Source organism: Sardina pilchardus, chromosome 7, assembly GCF_963854185.1.
Source record: "Sardina pilchardus chromosome 7, fSarPil1.1, whole genome shotgun sequence".
Classification (NCBI taxonomy): domain Eukaryota; kingdom Metazoa; phylum Chordata; class Actinopteri; order Clupeiformes; family Clupeidae; genus Sardina; species Sardina pilchardus.
Genome location: NC_085000.1, coordinates 24,810,755 through 24,827,129, shown reverse-complemented (window position 1 = coordinate 24,827,129; position 16,375 = coordinate 24,810,755). Strand labels below are relative to the sequence as shown.

Sequence of the window (16,375 nt, the reverse complement as noted above, 5' to 3'; positions counted from 1 at the left end):
TTCTCTTTGTATTTCTCTCTGTTTTGAGAAGCCATCTTCTTTTTTGTTGACTTTTCAGTAGTGTTAATACAGCAATATTGCATATTGCACTGTAAATCATGGCTGACATGATAGGATAAAATCCTATTTTCAGGGATCAGTAAAGTATAAACTGAAACCTGATTATGCACCAAAAGATATGTGCCTGCCTTGCATTTAATGTAATCTCTAAGCTAAGACTGAAATATTAACAGATCATATACCTGAATATAGATGCTGCGAGGTATCAGTCCAAATGATTACAGCACCTATGGACAAGACTAAGTGAAACACAGGTGGTGGTCGGTGCACCAAAGCATCATACACCCTCAGGAGCACCCTTCTTCCTGGAGCCTCGGGGTCACAATGTCTCTGTTTAAAGAGTGATTAAAAACAAATTAGGGGTGTTCTTTTGAGATGTTCTTTCACTCCGGCGGGGGAATTAATTATTGCTTTCAATCAATGATGCTATCTGTGACTGGCTTCGTTAAGGTGCCGTGGCAGCATCCTCCATGATTAATGAGCTGACCTTCCCCTCAGCGCCGGCTCTGTTCTTAAAAATCCATTCCATCGGAATCTGACCTCCGGGGCGGAAATGGCCCGGAACTCCCCAGGCATTCCAATATTCGCGCTGCTGCAACATGGCAACTTCACCACAGAAAAGGGCAGATTCAATGTACATGATTGTACCCCACAACCCCACCACTCCACCCCCCAAGTTTCCTCCACCCAATTTCCTCTGTCTCAGAAGTTGATAGAATGTAATTACAAAATCATGTAATTTGATGCAAAAATGATGAGACTCATCTTGGTTTAATACGGCATCAGATTCTGTTCATAATTCATTGCTGTTGCGTGTTATTGGCATAAATGGTTTGGCAACTGGCCTCAGTAGCAGTGGCCACTTAGTGGAGCATTCATTATGGCGTACTAAGGTCAAAAGCTGTACCGTTTTAGACTGCAGTGGTGACTGGCTAGTGTGACTGTAGTTTTTAGCCATCTTAGCAATTGGCCCAATGTTCATTTAGACATAAATGGTTCACGTTGATGTAAACGATTCTTACAGGGCCCAGAATGAGTTTAATGAACAGTCCCTAGCCTTGTAAATGTTTAATTTGTTTTAAACAGATTAGAATTGGGTGGCAGATGGACAATGAACCCTCACAACCACACACACACACACACTCACGTACACGTACACACTCATGACGACACACTGTCTTACACACGCACACACACACACACACACATGACCAGTGACCACACACTGTCTCCCTCTCACCCAGATACACACACACACACACACACACGCTTTTTAAATTACCCTCAGCAGAGTGATTGGCCACCCTCTCTCCCTCTGACCAGTGCGTCCTAACAGAGGCATCAGTCAGCACATCCATTACCATTCATTACACCCAGTGATCACACTGATGAGTTTCCCGCCACCGCCAGCTTCTGTACCTGCTTCCACCACCACCACCACCACCACCACCAATGCCGCGCCACACCACGCTCTTAATACGACACCATTGTGAGGCTGAACCCAAGCCTGCTGCCCTGCGAAAAGGCATTTATTTATCCGTCCAATTATTTATGCATGGATTTATTTGCTCATTAATTTGGATTCACGGGGAAAATTAAACTGGCACGGGCCTGCCGAGCTGTCCATTGTTTAGGCCGCTGTGGTCCTCCTGGATGGGGGGCGCTGGGCTGCTGGGAGGAGAGAGGCTGTCGAAATAGGAAACAGGCAATTTTAGAGGAGAGGAATGATACTAGCTCTCTCCCTCTCTTTCTTTCTATTTATCACACACACACACACACCACACAGTCACACACACAGTCACGCCATGTGTATACACACTGAAGATGCACACACACACACACACTCTGGAGCCTTATTAGCTGATAGTTAGAGGGAAGACAGTAATAATAGGATAATGCAAATTCCCACATAGGAATTGCATTGATCACGAGAATGCGATGGAAATCACAATGAACCACAAACAAAGCATTGTGACGGATAGATTTCTGACTGAAATGTTGGTGCTGAGATATATTTTATTTGGTAGCTAGATTGTGTAGCTAGTGGTCACATCACATCTTTTTTAGGCATAGTTGTCATTGCAAGTTAATCAGTCAATGGATAGGCATGCCCTGAACCAACACCAGCGCACAGCTGAGCGCGTATGAGTTTATATCACTCAGAGCAGCTGTGTGTCTGTGCGTGAACCCAAATCGAACAGTATGACTGCTTGCATGTGTGTGTGTCTGCGATGTGTGAGTGACAGACACACAGCATGCGTGTGTGTTTGACAGCACATACGTACGTCATAACCCATCAGTGTGTTTGGAGGGAAACATGTTACTCATGGCTGTCGGCCCAGCCGCCTGCTGCTGGATGAGAAGTGACAGTGATGCGCTGTGTCTGCTGATGTGACCCATAAGGTCTGGCACCTGGAGAGAGAGAGAGAGAGAGAGAGAGAGAGAGATTCGACAGTCGACAGTCACAGTCAGTCACCCACTACTGGCTGTTAAACCTGTTCCTCGCTCCATCCATTCTGTCGGCACATTGTCCCCCCGTCTCTGGATCGTTTTCTCTCGGCTTTGCCAGATGACCCTGGGCTGACCGACTCAGGCTATCCGGAACCAAAATGGCCGGGCAGAGACCCAAACGTGTTTTTGTTTTTTTGTAATCTCCATGGTGATATTCTCCTCTATTATTTACATTTGAATTTACAAAATGTTTGGCAGATGACCACCCGAATCTCCATTTCATTATTCACAACCTACATGAAAACAAACAGTAGGATATCTGCCAGATTAGTAGATGAACAACACTGACAAAAGTTACCTTTCATGTTATTAATCACAATAAGCTGTTATGTTGTTGTGCTGAGCTCTTTGAAGTGAACTATGCTGGCATGGCTAATAATAACTTCAGTCAAGTCGTAAAAGGGTAGAAACTCCGCTCAGGGGCTGGAATTCATACAATAACTGTATTCAAAAAAGCCGCAACAACATTATAGGATCTGACAAACAAAAAAAGAAAGACAAACGTTTCGGGCCTTGCACATCATCAGTGTCTCAATTTTGAAAAAATCTTTTTACGACTTGACTGAAACTTTTCTTGGAGTTACGCAGCGGGCATAACAAAAACCATCAGACAAAGGGCGCAGATGCCATCTCTACCTATGATGATAACTTCACACAGCAAGAAAATGTTGTGGACTTTACTGACCTTTGGCAAGTGAGTACAGCACTGTAGCTGCTAACATGGGCAGTGGTAGTGTAGTAGTTAAGGAGCTGTGCTAGCGTGCAGTAGCCTGAAAAGTTGTGGGTTCAATTCCTGTCTTCTTGTGTCCTTGAGGAAGGCACTTAAAGAAACCCTATGCAACTTTCTGCAGTAGACGATCGCTCCTTGTTTACATCTGGAAGTCTGAGACGAAGAACCACGCTTGCAATTTATATATTTAAATATAGCCTATACATGTATAAATATACACGCTAAAGCTGTCGGGGAAGCTCTGCAGAGAAAATGCAAGCATAAAACGAGCGAAAACGAAAAACGAAACCGAAACCAGAGATGAAATCGCCAATCCTGCATAGTTCCTCTTTAACCCCAAGTTGACCGAGGCCCGTGTAATCTCTTGAATGTTGTTGACATATGTACAGTAAGTCACTTTGGATAACAGTGTCTGCTAAATGGAAAAATCTAAATGTAAACATCGATAACAGCGGCTGCACAGTATTGCATGTCTATAGCTCGGGGACAGCACAGCACTGTCCACAACGAATCGTGAGCTGTTGATTTCTAAAACTCCTTAATATTCCTTATGTGTGATTGTGTTACATTTGTGGCCTATCAGCATGCATTATAGCCTGGGTGTTCCCATCCTGCCTTGCACGGTGATTTGATTCACGCTGCTAAGGTGGTCTGGAAACTACCGCCAACATTTTTGCCTGAGATAGGGGACCAATCACAGAACAGGGGGGAAAGCAAGACGATGATGAGCTATGCACAGACGCATTTGATAGACACCCAAGCGTGCCGCCCACGGATCTGGGCATTTTTTCAAATACGAGAAAATGAACGTCTGGTTGCCAGACCACGTCTCATTTGAGAAGTAGTAGGTGCAGGCTATGCATTATTCAACATTTAAGCAAATTGTTTTGTAAGGGGAGGGAGAAGGGACAAACTTTAATTGTCTTACAATATTCCTTAGTTCATTACTAATTGTTCATCACGTCACTTACAGTTACAGTATTTCCTGCCGGGAAGCATTCACAGAGGATACCAGCATTGTGTGTCTAAGAACATGACAAGACTGGCTTCAAAGGATGTCCAATTTAGCTGCCTAATCAGGGATCAGGATAATGCCTATTCAAGTTTATGCCATGATAACTCAAGGAAGTGCTAAGAATACACCCACAAAAAATCCCACTTAAAGTCTCCTTAATGGTGAGCTAAATGTGAAACTATGCATTAAGTACAAGGAAAGATGGTGCCTACAGTTGTAAGCACTGGATTGGAGACATTAATTACATTACAACCAATCCTCATTACAGCTGTCTGTGTGGCTATTCTGGAGAGAGTTGTTCAGAAGGCCAGCTGTCATTATCAGTGTCACATACTGTATAAGCCACACCCACTATGGCTGAATGGGAGCACTGATTCATTTCGACTCAAGTTTATTTGGTGTAGTATGTACTGAGTACACATACAAATATTGCAATGCAGTGCTAACTACAGGGCACATCTGTACAAAAGTACAATGTAATGCACATCTGTGTAAACATCCCGTGAAAAAGCGTGACATTTTTCTTTTTGCATAAACCACATGTATGAGTCACAAGTTAATTTGAATCTGATCCATGTTTTGCATACATTCAGTGAGCAGCACTGATACCCTTTCTCCTTGTCAACCATGGCCACGATACAAAGAAATGTTGAATCTCGGCAGTACAGGCTGGCAAAGCTGTATTGCCATTCCGCTAGTCACCTCAGCGCTTCCAGTAGGAGTCAAGCTTTCATTATTTAATTGCAGTTGTGTCTTTCCACCTCAACCCCGCGTCGCACGCTGTGCCATCACGCTCCTGCTTCGACACATGAAATTGCTTTTGAATTTCCTGTGGCAAAAGGTGCTGCAGACAAAATGTAAATGAGTTGAGAGAAACGTAATGGGTTCAATCAGGCAATTACCTACAAAAGAACTCAAATTGGAGGGGGGGAAATACACGTACACGTGGTAAACACCCACTCGAGCTCACCACCACGCTCAGAATGCACAATAACAAACTCTTTGGCATTTTACCTGAGAGTGGTATTGATGTTTGATGTCTTTAAATGTACAGCATATCGCTTCTGACATTTGCTGTGTGCATGGTGTAACATCCGACATTTATTAGTGCTGCTGTAAAAGTTGCTTCCAGCGATGTGTCAAGCTGTGAGGGCATGTGGACTGACGTGTGGTAGATGGGTGTAGTGGATGAACAGGCAATATGACTGCTATGATAGAAGAAGCCCTAAGCAAATTCTTTTCAGGGAATTGTAGGCTACAGATTGTGACATTCTGTTACGTATTCTACTAATGTTTTCTAAGGTGATATTAAGTGAATGCACTTAAATGTAGCATCCTGTGTGTATCAGGTACCAACCCACCAAGTAATCCCGTAGATCCGCTGCATCTCCGTTAGTGTTCCGTTCTAAAAAGCTTCAAGGTCATGCTAGACACATGATAAAGAACATTTGTACTTTACCATTAATGGACCCCACTTTGGTTAAAAGCATCGGCTTAATGAATAAATATCAATGTACAGTAAATGTTCATGGTATTTCAGAGAATGCATGGAAAGACAGCTGTCATAAACTGTGGATCTATACTTGTCATATAAATGCTCTGCATTGGTCGAGACCAAGTTTCTGTAAGTTTTCTCAATTTTTCCGAATTACCTTGTCCATAACTTCCGTAAATGCAGCATGATATTTTATGTGGGCCAAATGGAGCTTTAGCTTTAACGACAAATGCCATTTACCTTAGGAGGCCCTTACAGTAAATCCATTATGCCATTTAGGCTTGCTGTGCCAGCCAGGACAGTTTTGCGACAAAGAACATAGTGTACTTGCATCTGGGCCTCCGCAATAACATGCAGGTTGCATCCGGTTGAGAGTTTCTGCTGATATGCCATTCACTCCCATGAATGACAAATAGTTCTTTTATTATCCGCCATCGACATTATTCCAGCAGCAGACACTTTATTACTTTTTTTCTCCCCTTCCTCCTTCCTCTCTTTTCTTTTTTTTGGGGGGGGGGGGGGGGGTTGCTATTAAAGTGCTGCATCATTAAGCTGGATAATGCCATTTTTAAAAAGCTGACAGTCCTGGGTTTTTATGAGCACGGGGTACTGCGCAGGAATAGTGATCAAACCATATGGAGACCGGCGGAGTAAATGACTTCTCCGTGGTGCGGTGAGATGTGAAGGACAGTCTGACAGGCAGGCTGCATGGACAGCAGCCTAATGAGCTACACGTTTCACACGAACAGCCGTGGAGGGAGGAAGAAAGACTGACAAAAAGAAAGAAAGAAAGAAAGAAAGACAGAGAGAGAAAAAGTGAGAGAAAGAAAAAAAGTGAGTAAATGTAAAAGAAAAAGAAAAGCAACACACAAGTGAGGATGACGGGGAGGAGGCAATTAAAAAAAAAACTGCCCAATCATAAATTGACCTTTGGTGTCGGATGTGGTCGCTCGTCTTGTTTCATGACATGGAACAGTAAAGCTTTTGTGGAGATGGGCCTGGACGCCTGAGTTTGCAATTAGAGAGACAAAGGCTTGCGCGCGGGCAGGCAGGCAGGCACAAGTTGTGTCCCTGGTGGTCGGCTGAAAGGAAAGGGAGGCTCTGTGGCCATGCTGTGTGACAGAGTTGGTCGGATCAAGGGGCTCAAAGATGATCATCATTATTTGGTTATGGGGATAAAGCAGTGAGGCAGCCACTGCTGCAGCTGTCCTACAGTATCTTTCAACTCTTTCTTCTTGAACATCAAATGGAGATGAAGACAATGACATTCCTGCAGTAAATGTTCTTTACGGAAAGAAATGAGGCTTTACTTGAGCTTCAGGGTGTTTCACTATGGCTGGTACTGTCCAAGTCCAGCGTATATGAAAATTCATATGTACCTCATGCATGCTGCTTTATTTAACAATGCACGTGTCAGACAGATGTAGCTTGTCTTTAAATGGATTCCTGTAGGAATCTACTAATTGTGTTTTTCTGTTTGACTGGTGAAGTGGAGATCTTCTAAACAGGCGTGAGCAGTGGAAGGATAAACAGGGATTTATAATACACACCCGATCTGTTGGCATCACAGATGTACTTAAAGCGGTGGAACTGAGCCAAAATAAAACACAGTTCAGCCAAGCAGAAAGGCAACATGTAGCCTCCGTTTAATTAAAAAAGCATCTCCCTGACCTCAGCCAATAGGCAGGTTTGATCACGCAGATCGGTAATTAGAGGTTGTTCCCTTTTGTTTATTGATATTTTTTTTCTCATGGCACTTTTTGCCTCTGAATAATTAGGCAGTGGTGTTTATTAGCCATGCTAATTAAGGAATGCAAATGACAGGGAAGTCATTATACGTGATTCTGTCCAAGGAGTGAGAGCAGCGCGAATCACCTGGCAGAGGCTGCTGATTGAAATGAGCCGTGTTCCTCTGCGCTTCTGTTCGACATCTCATGTGTCTTGACAGCCGCTTGCTTCTATTTTTGGGCTCCAACTGCTCCCCCTCCACCACGAACCCCCATGCCCCCCCCCCTCCCACCCCTCTCCACTCCCACCCACTATCACCACCCAGCCGCCCCCCCCCCAACCTGAGTTCTCCAACCTCAGGTCTTTTCAAAAAGTTTCCATGGAACTTTAAATATTTCATATTAGGAAGAAATGGAGAGGCAAGAGAGCGGGTAGTTCTCAGTGTTACCCAACCAGCTGCTCTGGCACATATACATACCTGCGTGGGCATATACAGTACACGTCAGGGAACTCAACAGGTACCCTGGGATGCGTATCTTCTAGTGCTGCATATCAATCTGCCTCACACTCCATGTCACACAGCGGTGGACTCACACATTCGGCTTGACAGTCAAACAAATTTTTCATGGGGTTGACATGGTTCGGATGCACCTGGTTTAAGCTCACACACAGACAGGGGTGTGAGGATTACGTTTGTTACATGCGAGTTGCGCGTCGTCTTGGTTTGCAGCAGGATCTAGGGATTATCTGTGGATTTATTTCCACTAAACCCCCCACTGTACTGGTTTCTTTGCATTATGCCAGCGCTACTTACCTACAGCTAATTTCTCTCTCATCCTCTCCTCAGCGGCTCACGTCGAGTGATGTATGGCAGGCGGTTCAATAGCTGTGCAGTCTGAACGGGGAATGCTGTGCTGTGGTTCTGTCACTCGACTGATTGAGAAAGGTGCTGGCAATTCCAAGGTCACAGGTTTAATAACAGGGCAGCTCGGGGATAAAAGAGTGTGTCTGCAGCACTATACTGTACAAATCGCTTTGGATAAAAGCATCTGTTATAATGTAAATGGAAGGAAGGTCCTATAGGAGATGACCTGTCCAACTGGAGGTCATCACCACATCACCAGTTAAATCCTTTACATCTGGCATTGCTTGATTGTAATTGGGCAGAATTTAAGATTCAGAGGAGTTGTAAATCAGCCCCACAGACATGCTGGCAGAAGCGATCGACTCGCCAGTCACAGATGATTTGGGGAAACTCTTCACAGAGGGCACCACGTGTGGGCACCGGTGTGGCTGACAGACAGAAGCAGACATTGCCACTGACACTAATCCCAAACATTCTCCAGGATCCCCCAAAACTGCTGAAATATTACACTGTACTGTACGTACAGCATTCACTGCATTGCACCAAATGCCATGTGAATGTAGCCAACTCAGTCAGCCAAGCCAAGCCAAGCATCTCTCTGCTGACAAAAATAAATAAATAAATAAATAAAAATCCCACTAGATGGCCGGCATCACTGAACAGGACTGTGCTCCCTCGTCCATTACAGATGCCCAATATAGCGAAGAGAGATTTGGAGCTCTCCCCCGCGCACACCTCTATTGCAAAAACAAAGGGTCAGTGGTCCGCAGAGTGATTTCACGGGGTAATTGCAGGGTGGCTCGGGCCGCCGGATCCGTATGGATCTGAGAGTGCGTTCATATAGTCCACATCGAAGGTGGACACGGAGGGGAAGGAGGAGACAGAGGCCTGGCAGATCATACAAAAGAGGCGCTGAAGATTTGCCGCCTGTGCTCCAGGCGAGCTTGTGAGCCTGCCACTGATCAATAGTTATTAAATGTGTGGCACGCACTGCCTGTTTGTCCTCTGACTGCCCTTTTCCCCAGTTAACAAGGGCCTCTGGAGCCATGGCGCAATTAACGAGGCAAACACACAAACACAGCGCAGCGGCGATGACAAAGTGAATGGCCAAAAAAGCACAAATCACATGTAACCTCCTCATTGTGCATGCACTTTCAAACACCAAAGGCACACTGTATTTGTATGCTGAAGTTGAGAGAGGATCATAATTTGGGGGAGGGGGGGGGGATTCAAAGTATTCCCATAGGGTAATTGAAAGTGAGCTGGGATCTACCTTTAAGCTCTTGCGGATGAGTGATGTAAATTGTCAAAAAGAAAGTGTTTGATCCTAGTCATCGTGGTGGCCACCTGCCACACAAGTCAAATCAGAAGCGTGTCCCTCCTCAGACACCTATTTACTGCTTTTATCAGGATGGTGTTCAATTATTTAAAAATCTCCTCAGAGGCCTAATTTATTACATTGGGCCTGGCCCCGATAGATGAGTTGAGGGGACTATTCATCAAAGCAAAAAGAGAGTAGTGAAAGTATAATTGGTTAGTTGGGCATGGATGGCGTCTGCTGCAGTGGAGCACAGACTAGACCACTGGGAGACGGGGGTGTGCTTAACAACAAACAGTTCTGGCAGTGCCAACAGACTCTGCATGTTGAGACTCAGAGATGGTGTGGACGAGCTGTTGACAGATGGCGAGGTCAAAAGGCTTTTCGAATGCATCATAGTCTGATATGTTTTTTTTTTTTTTTTAACCGAAGATGGGTGCATAATTTGATGACATGGTCCGTGCTGTCAGTCAAACGGTTAATTATGATTTTTAGCAATGGCCACCTGCTTTGAGATCGGAGGGTAATTATGAAGTAAGCAAAGCAGATGCATGCCTACCGTGTCTTTTGCCAATTTGTACGGACAGGATTGTGCAGCAGAAAATGTGTGAAATCCGGTTGCTGTTTTTCCTCCTTTTTTTTGTTGAAGATAATGAACTTGCTTATATGTTTGTTTGTGAATGCTGCATCACTCTCCGAAGGCTTTTACCATGTTCCCTGCTCAGGGACACTGAGGATTTCTTCTTGTGGTGTTTGGCTTGTGAAGCCTCACTGTCTGTTTGTGAACCGTGACTTTATTTCCAGGCCCAGCCAGCCACTGCAGCCCGGTCCCCTGGGCTCCCTTGGTAAGGGCAAGCTGAATGGAACGCATTACAGGCAAATCGTAGCGCTAAGGTGTTTTCCAGTCTTTGGGGGGGGGGGGGGGGGGGGAGGTAAGCAACATAAACAGAGGAGAATTGTAGAGGCTGCTGCTGGCTCTAGTCTAGCGACTGAATAATAGACATCCAGCATCCTCAAAGAGGGACGTATTTCTGAGCCCACTTTTCGAATGGTAGGTGGGTGGCGACATTACCTTGCTGATTTGAGGGATGTAAAATGCACTACATCTAAAATGCGTCACAGAAGGTCACTTGCTGGTAGCTGAGAGAGCTAGCCAACAGGCACAGCCTGAATGTCTAAAATTGTCGGATAAATTATAACATTTACCTTTAAAAGGAACATTACGAGGAGCAAAATGTATTGCACCATCTTTTTTTGGTCTGTTCTCAATACCTCCCTTGTGGCTATACTGTGCAATGAAATTGTAAAGTGTAAATGCATTTTTATTTTAATATCTGTATAACCTTAACTGCCCAGTATGAAAGAGAATGTGAATATATTTTGTCCTTGCAAGGAGATAAAGGAGAACATTGTAAAGTTGTGGCCTTTTTCCCATTTCATGTGTGAGTGCAAAGAGTTCATTACTTGTTCATTCATCATTAATTTACACATTGGGCTTTTCATGCCAAAGCACTTGGCAAAGAGTCAAATGGCTTGTTCTGCTATTACTTTATTAGGGACTGAAAATGTAAGGTCTCGGTTTATCTCTTTCAAATTCGTTCTTTTGCCCACTTTCTATCTCAAGTGCAGCAAAGACACCGAAACAATCAGATGTCCAATTTATCAGTCTGTGTAATTGTGTTGTTGAGACACTGTACGTATTGATGTAGAGAGTGCGTGTTGTTGGGTGCAATCTTTATGAAAGATTATCTGACTCTCCAGATGTCTTTTTTTTCTCTCGTCCAGAGCAATCTCCCACCTTCAAATGGTTTTATGTAGAGCCTTGTTTTGTTCATCGCTGTACAAAAGAGTTAGTCTTCCGTCTCTTCACAGACAAGGTTTGAAAATGCAATTTTTTCCCCTCTCCTTAAGCCTAGGAACCTCATTGAGTTTGCCGTACAATAGAGGCAAATGCTCTTGATATTGAACAGGATCCCCATTTGTCCTCTGAATAGTGTCTGTTTACAAGGTGTTTTAAGCCTTCTACATGGACGTAGACATTGATTCTTATGACTATACTGCTAGTGTGAAGTGAATTCCACTCGTCTCTCATCCTATCCCACAGATGCTCAGTTGGATTGAGATCTGGTGACAGAAAGCTTAGTTCAATGTCGTGTTTGAACTGCAGCCATTTGCTTTGGCAGTCAAGGATATGTGGGCCATGGCATTATTGTAATGCGAATGGAACTGAATTGCATTAAGTGTGTGTGTGTGTGTGTGTGTGTGTGTGTGTGTGTGTGTGTGTGTCCTGAAGTATTGAAATAATAATCTACTTTTTTTGGATGCATTGACTGGGTTAGACACAGTTACGGTACTCTCAAACAAAGTCAGAATCACTTCTCATTCACTTCTCATTCAAAATTTTGATGATGTCATACCTTGTTGAGCTGAATTGTGGGCCCATTGGCATCACTTCAAGTACATTGCTTGTAGTGGAAGTTTTCAACTTTTCAACTGCAAGCCTCAGTTGTGCTAACAAAGCTTTCAACTGGAAAAGACAATTCTCGACTCCATAAATAGTGTTTATTTTATGTATACTACTGTATATGTAGCTAATTAAGCTACTTTAAAGCAATTTTTCGTGATTATATTCAGTAAATTGTAGCTAGAAGTAACTGCTCAATCTATGTGGTTGGTGGTTGAGCTGTCAATCTTGTAACATCCCCAAATATTGGCAAAGCCTATGTGTCTACTGTTATTGGTCTACAAAATGCTAGACACATTGATTGATGGATTATTTTCCTCCATACCTGTGTCCTTTTTACAGTCTGAAATGGGATTTTCCAGCCCAGACAATGTTTCTTTCCACTCGGCTCCAATAAGGTGCCGAGTTTGTCCTCATCACTCCAGTGCAACCACAATTTCTTGTCTGAAGTTGAAAGACACAGAACTCTTCGAGGTCACTGGATGCCACAGTTTATTACTGAGCGGGTATGACGACTCGAGCGGGAGGCTTCACCGGCCTGTCGGGACCACGCAGTGGCACTGGACTGTCAGGCGTGGCTCGTCCGTGGCTCAATTTGTGTCAGCATCCTTTTGCTTCATTCATCAACGATAACGTTTTCAACTCCTGGCCTGTCAAGGACTGGACGCCCTTCAGGTGATGAGCCATTTCTGATTCTGCAGGGGATCCATCAGCAGCGATAAACCCGAGAGCACAGCGGAGCGCACTCAAATTGACACGCCTGGCATCAAGTACTGTGACCCATTTGAAAGCACCCTCTGTTTTATTTATTTGTGTGTGTGTGTGTGTGTGTGTGTGTGTGTGTGTGTTGTTTTTGGGCCGGCCTATTTTTTTTTTTTGTCAATGACAGCAAAACGCACCTGAAAAGTCTCAAAAGTCTAATAAAGCTTCACCTGATTTTACCAGGTCAGACTTCAAGGTGACGGCACTCCCACTGTGTTGAACATTTAGTTTATTTAAGGACTCACGTAGAGCAGAGAGTGTGGGGTTTTGTGTATAGACATTTGAAAGAGAACATTTTCAGACGGATATAAAGACGAATAGGACTCTCCTGCAGCAGGGAGCTGAAAAGCCCTTTCTGTCCGACTATTCCGGAATATTCCCCAGACGTCTCAGCAGCGCTTCTCTTCACAAGCAGGATTCTCAGCAGATCCCTCTACTTCCCTCTCTCCCTCCCTCCTTGTCTCCTTCTCTCCCTTTCGCTGTCTCTCTCAGGAGTAACAGTATGCTCTACGCCACTACCTGAAAAGAGCTCCGAAAGCTTTGTTATTCCAGAGGAAACATGTGAAACTGACTAACTTGTTCTGTGACCTATTTTGTGAGTGTATGCGCGCACACTGAGGAAACATGTCGGAACGTTAGAGTATGAGTGTGGGACGTGATTCACGTGATTCACGTGGCTCGGGGAAATGGACTAGATCATCCCCCCACGACCAGCCAAGTAAGAGATGGCTCCAGTTCAGCTCCGAACGGCATGTGCAGGAAAAACAAACAAACAAACACACAGATGCAGCTGCTCTAATAAGGTAGATGGGCCTTTCTTCACACTTGATGTACCATTAATTAGGTCTAGCCTTACACAACACACAATCTGTTGCCACTCAGAGTTCCCTTATGGCAGCCAGTATTTTGCATACCACCCCTATAGCGTAGTCTTTTTGTGTACGACCTTATAAGCATGGTCTCTTGGCATACCAGCCTGAAGCATGGTCCCTTTTTATTGAACAAGATGAAACAGGGCGCCGCGTCTGATGTGTAGCTTCAGGAGAGAAATCAAAGGTGGCCAGTGGGCCAATAAAAACGGCTGTAAGGGTTCTGATGTTCTGATTCTGAAGACTGTGAGCAGCACAATGGCTCATTTGGTGTCTTTGTGGCGTTCTATTTCTTATTTTATGTCCAAGACGTGGGACTAGATCGCTGCTGGGATTTAATACATCATTCTCGTATAGTAATATTCACCCGTAGTATTTTTGAGAAACTGCACTCGTTCTCTGGAATGGAATGGCTCAGCCATTTTCTGACATGGTGTCTAACCTTGGAATTAAAAGGGCTGCATTAAGCAATGCTGCCATTTTGGATCTGTACCATTAGTATGGCGCTTTAGAAGAGATTTGACTGAAAAGGGTAACAAGCGATAAAACATTACTGAGAAACACAACAATCTAAAAGCACCAATTTTGCTAGATGTCATTAGCAATGCAGAGGGTGGGGAAAAAAGATGCCACTAGAGAAATCTGTTGGTTTTAATGGAATTTATAATGGTTCTATTTCAACATTGATTTTATCTAATGGTCTCCGATGGCTTTCAACAAACCCTGGCCTCCTATATGGTCTCCATCAGTGAAATAATGAGCTTTCTCTGTTATTCACTTTCATTTCAATGGATACCTTGTGGTATGTTATAATTACCTGTACAGTCAGAATGGTCTCTTTCGGTTGCTGCCGGGTCAGTGGATATGTTATATGTCCAACACACAATGAGATGCATGGAAAGGGCTTGCCATGGTCACTGTGGCTTTTTTTTTTTTGTGCGGGATGATTCAGGCATGGCTAATCACCAGCTGGACCACAATGGACTGTTCATTAGGTATCCTTTCATGCTGTCTCCCTCTCTGAAGTCGGAGTCCGCAGTGTTGGACAGTTATTTCCACCCCCTTTGACTTTCAGGAGGGAGAACAAAGTGATACACCACTCTGACCCGTCAGGCCAAATCTCTAGTGAGGACTAAAGAGTATTGTTAAGAAGAGTGAACAAGAGCTGGGCATACACAGTGGGAACATACAGTACTATAAACACTGTGAGATATACCACATACTGTTTTAGATTAGGTCTACAAGTATAACAGTATCTGGGGCTTTTCCACTGTATGTTAACAGCTGGACTTGACTCGACTCGATTCAACTCGACTAAACTCTACTTGATTTTGATGCCGGGTGTTCGTTTTCCACTGCAACAAAGTACCCCCATACGCTAGCCGATCGCCATAGCAATGCCGAAGAAAACAACTGTAATGTCATTAATGTCACCGTTTGGTACCGGCTCAGCTCGCTTGGAACCTCAACAGAGGTGATACCAAAAATAGTACCAGGTACCAGGTACTAGTTTTTGCGAATGGAACACCAAAAAAGAGTGAGTCAAATCGAGTTGAGCTGAGATGATCCCATGCAGTGGAAAAGCCCCGTAATACTCCTTTTAGATTCAGATGACATTTTGCTATTGTAAAAATACACATTTGTCTGTAGTTAGCTTTGAGCTGCAACGTATTCAACTGGTCTCATAACACCACTTGACCAAACCATTATGTTTGCTATACCAACATGTCTCCACGGCGATGTCTGCATTCTCTCATCTCTGTGTCAGTCAGTCCCAGTGATGCTGGCCTGGACTTCAGACACACTCAAGGATAGACAGTAGCTGCTGAAGTGTTTGTGTTTGTGTTTGTGTGTGTGTGTGTGTGTGTGTGTGTGTGTGTGTGCGTGTGCGTGTGCGTGTGCGTGTGCGCGTGCCTGCTTGCGTGTGTGTATGATCCCGCCACCACAACAAAGAGCCCATCCCTGCCCGCTGTCTCAATTACGGACCCCTCTTCAGGATGGTGGTGAGCTCTCTCGGCGGCCCTGGCTTGGTTACACCAGCTGCCATTAGCTCAGGCACCTTCACACTCTCTGAGTCTCCCCTCCAATTATCCTGCCCAACCTGGGCTTCGTTGGCCGAGTCTCGTCTCGTGAGACCTGCGCCACAGACCCTTATTTACGGCCTTACTATAATTCAAGTGTGCACACTCACACGGCTACATATTAACGCGGGTCTACAGAGACACCAGATCTGTGGGTTTGCACAAACATGTTGCGCTCTCATGTTCTCATTCAGCTGATATTTCTATTCCTAAGGCCTTTAAGACAAGCCAAAGAGCATCAGAAGACAAAGAAATGCACATAGATTTATTTTAACATCAAGCTAGAACGTGTGCATGTCAGTTCAGAGTTCACTACAAAGTCAAAGGGCATCTGAAGTCAAGGAAATGCACATACATTTATTCTAACATCAAGCTGAATACGTGTGTAAGTCAGTTCAGAGTTCACTACAAAGCCAATTCTGTGTACTCAGATATTATTCAGGAGTTCCTGCAGTTATGGTAGAGAAATGCAGGGGT

General features: G+C 44.3%; 2 long non-coding RNA genes across 2 annotated transcripts in view; one reads left to right on the top strand and one right to left on the bottom strand.

Moving 5' to 3' along the window:
• Positions 1 to 16,375, top strand: part of LOC134087743 (uncharacterized) — a 37,682-nt gene that overhangs the window by 8,139 nt on the left and 13,168 nt on the right. The gene's annotated exons all lie outside the window — the stretch shown is intronic.
• LOC134086947 (uncharacterized) lies at positions 1,655 to 3,566 on the bottom strand. The gene is made up of 3 exons (XR_009939788.1): positions 3,257 to 3,566; positions 2,346 to 2,472; positions 1,655 to 1,746 (listed from the first exon to the last, which is right to left on the bottom strand). It is a non-coding gene; the product is annotated as an uncharacterized LOC134086947 (long non-coding RNA).